Source organism: Microtus ochrogaster, chromosome 7 (genome assembly GCF_000317375.1).
Source record: "Microtus ochrogaster isolate Prairie Vole_2 chromosome 7, MicOch1.0, whole genome shotgun sequence".
In the NCBI taxonomy this organism is placed as follows: domain Eukaryota; kingdom Metazoa; phylum Chordata; class Mammalia; order Rodentia; family Cricetidae; genus Microtus; species Microtus ochrogaster.
In genome coordinates, this window is record NC_022014.1 from 75,864,398 (window position 1) to 75,868,027 (window position 3,630).

A 3,630-nucleotide genomic window follows, 5' to 3' on the forward strand; every position below is an offset into this window, starting at 1 on the left:
ACACACACACCACACACACACATACACACACACCACACACACGCACACACACACACACACACACACACACACACACACACACACACCATATGCCTATTCTACCTGTTATTAGGAGTAGCCCAATTGTTCAAGTTCTCTAATCTTGCCTGGTAAATGGTGACCTATCATTAACTACTTGCACATGGATCAAGGCTGTGGCAGGAGCAGGTGCACGCTCCACTGACTAGTATAGGAGACTTCAGTAAAGGAACTCTTTGGCAGGTACAGGGAAAGCGCAGGGGATCATGCGAGGCACCATGGCCAAAGACAGTGGGGACCATCCTCTGCCAGCATGGAAGAGAAAGAAGGCAGATGCAGCGGGACGCATCTATGTAACAGCTGGGAGCTCTGGTGGACAGATGCTATGTAGCTCAAGGTCATCCTGCAAAGGAAAGCTGGGCGGGGAAGAATTACCCTTAACTCGTGTTTTCCCTTTGTGCTCACTGCTGAACCAACCTGGAAGGCCAATGGCAGTGTAAGATATTCATGCAGTGTCCCTCTGTCCCCAACACACACAGGGCAGAAAAGGAGAGCTCTTAAAGAGAGCTGGGCTTATGACTGACAACTACAGATGCCTAGTAAGTTCTTTTCCAGCCGGACTTAGCAAGCAGATGATGATACATCTAGAAGAAAATTGGACTGTCAGTAAAGTTGACTCCACGCCCACTTGTATTCATTGGGGTTCCTTAGAGGAACAAGAGCAATAGAACCAATAAACATGAAAAGGGGCTTTTCTTTCTGCTATCTTACAGCACATGGTCTGAACTGTCCATCAATGGCTGTCTTCACCCTGGAGAGGCCAAGAACCCAGTGTTTGCTCAATCTATGAAGCTGGATGCCTTACGGGTCCCAGTGTAGTATTGAAGGCCTAGAAGATTCTTGCAGGACTCAGTGTTCAGTCCATGACTGAAGCCCAAAGAAGCTGAGTTTGGAAATCAACAAAGGATTATAGCAGCAGTGGTGGCAGCAACGGAGCAGATAAAACTTGCCAGCAAGATAGGAAAGACGGTGAGGCAATAAAGCAAAATCTAAAACTTTCTTTCAGGCCTCCTTTTCTCTGGGTTGCCACCTACCTTTAGGGTGGGCCATCCTTCCTTCAAATAACTAGGTCCATGAAAACCCTCGCTGCCGTTTAAGACAACCTGAGATAACACCAGAGAACTCTTGGTAGCAGCTCACATCTGGTGCAGAGGAGGATTGAACAGGAAACAGTAAGCCCACAGTATTAACATATAAGCAAGGGATTTGGGCTAGACGTAATGAGTCCATACTTTCAGAGAAATAAATAGGTGCAAACTTCAGGTCTGTTTCAGCATCACCTGAGCAAGTTTAGCTCTCTGTATGGCCCATGAAAACCAACACTTTGGTGTGCACATGAGCCCAGAACTGGAAGACCTTGAAACATGGTCAGTAATGTCCACAGAACAACCTGAAACCTGGTCACAGACTCCTCCTTTGCCCCATCAGCCACCTCCACTCTCAGTATGTAAAGGAGCCCTTTCTACTTAAGGGGAAAGAAATTTCTAGCCAGCCCGAGAGTCCCAGGGAATCCGGGACCTGGCTTGCTTATATTCCGTATTTAAACCCAATGATGTTTGCATCTTGGGGAGCTGTGTTTGGAAGGGCTCACATAGAAATGACACTCTTAACCTGCAGTTCTCAACCTGTGGGTCGTGACCCCTCTAGGGGTCAAGCGAACCTGTCATAGGGGTCACCTAAGATCAGAAAACACAGATGTTTACATTATGGCTCATCACACTAGCAAAATTACACTTATGAAGTAGGAACACTTATAAACAAAAACAACTTTATGGCTGGGGGTCACCACAACATGAGGAACTGTCTTCAAGGGTCCCAGCATTAGGAAGGCTGAGAACCGCTGCTCCAGGCATTCCTAACTCCCTCCAGACCATCACACACTCCTAAAGCCCAAATCTATCCTCCCAACACCAAGATAGAAATAACCATACTGCAATCCAATTTGCTCTCCTCATAGGCTCACAATGGATCCCCAGCAGTCACCCAGGCTCTAGCAAAGGGTTTAATTAATCTCCCAAGCTGATAAGCCTCTTCAGGAGCTAGAAAAAAATGTGTGTACAAACTCAACTTAATTACATTTTACTTATAACACTGTCAAAGCCATCCCGGAGCCACCCAAGACATACCCCAGAGGATCTTGTTTGTTACCGTTGGCTCCCTTTGCTCCTGGCTTCCAGTACTACTGGCTCTCTATAAACTTCTCCGCACCTGGCTGTAAACCACAACCCACTGTATCTCCAGGAGGGAAAACAGCAGCACATTGCAAAAATCTTGGCCTCGCTTGCAAATTCCCCGTAGCATTTACTCATTCCCAAATCATTTCATGTAAGACTCATCTAATGGGAAAAACAAAGGCGTTGAAATGACTCCCTCTTCAAGTCCACATCAGGTAACTCCAGAACCAGTCATTGCCAGGATGGGTGGTGACAGGAGCTCCTTTGGGGCTCCCCAGGGAGACTGTTCCCCTTCTGACAGCCCAGGTGTTCCACACGGAGGTCAGCAGTTCCACCTTTGCGTCTATCAAGGCTGAGCTTAGCTTTCTGTCTACTTTGCTTTCTATTGTTCCGATAAAACACTGACCTAAAGCAGCTTGGGAGAGATAAGGTTTATTCGGCTTACAGTAACTGTCCACCACCAAGGGACGCCAAGACAGGAACCTGGAAGCAGGAACTGAGGCAGAGACCCTGGAGGAACACTGCTTACTGGCTGGTTCTCTATGGCTTGCTTGTCCTCCTTTCTTATACAACCCAGGACCAGCTGACAAGGGATGGCAGCACCCACCGTGGAGTGGGCCCTTCCACCTCAGGTATTAATCAAGAAACCCGCCCCCCAACATGCCCATAAGTCCATCTGATGGAGGCACTTCCTCAATTGAGGTTCCCTCTTTTCTTTTAAGGCCGTACTGCAAAATGCAATTTGAAAACAAGAGAGCCACACTCCAGACTCAGGAGCTGATTCAAGCATAAGCATGCATTCCTAAATGGGTACTTCAAGCCTCAAGAAGCCCTATGTGTCAGGCCTCTAATTATAAACATTTCTGCCAAAAGGGGCTTTAGATCCAATTCTCAGTTCTTTTTCTGGGGGAACAATAGAGAAGCCACTCAGGGCTTTTCCTTTGGCTTTTGACTTCTTTAGGACACCTTACTCTGATAATGACAGCCCAAAGCCACAGACAGCGTACACAGTGGCTCCACCCAGGACCTTGTTGGGAAAATGGACAGACTCCCTCCTTCCCTTTGTCATTTCCTATAACCTCGATGGTTTTCTGTTCCACAGTCTGCTGCAAAAGTAACTCAGGGAAGGGAAGGGCTTATTTAGCTTACAACACCAGGTTATAGTCCATCCGTGAGGGGAAGTCAAGACTCATCATGCCGAGAGTGAGCAGAGGGGAATCAACACAGCCATAGCAAAAGCTTGTTTGCTAGGACATTCTAGCTTTGACACAGTTTTCTCCTGCCTCACGTAGCTCAAAATACACCCTTGTGCAAGATTCCTTTATACTGTGTGAATATATATTGCTGTGATTGTTTAATAAAGAATCTGACTGGCCAA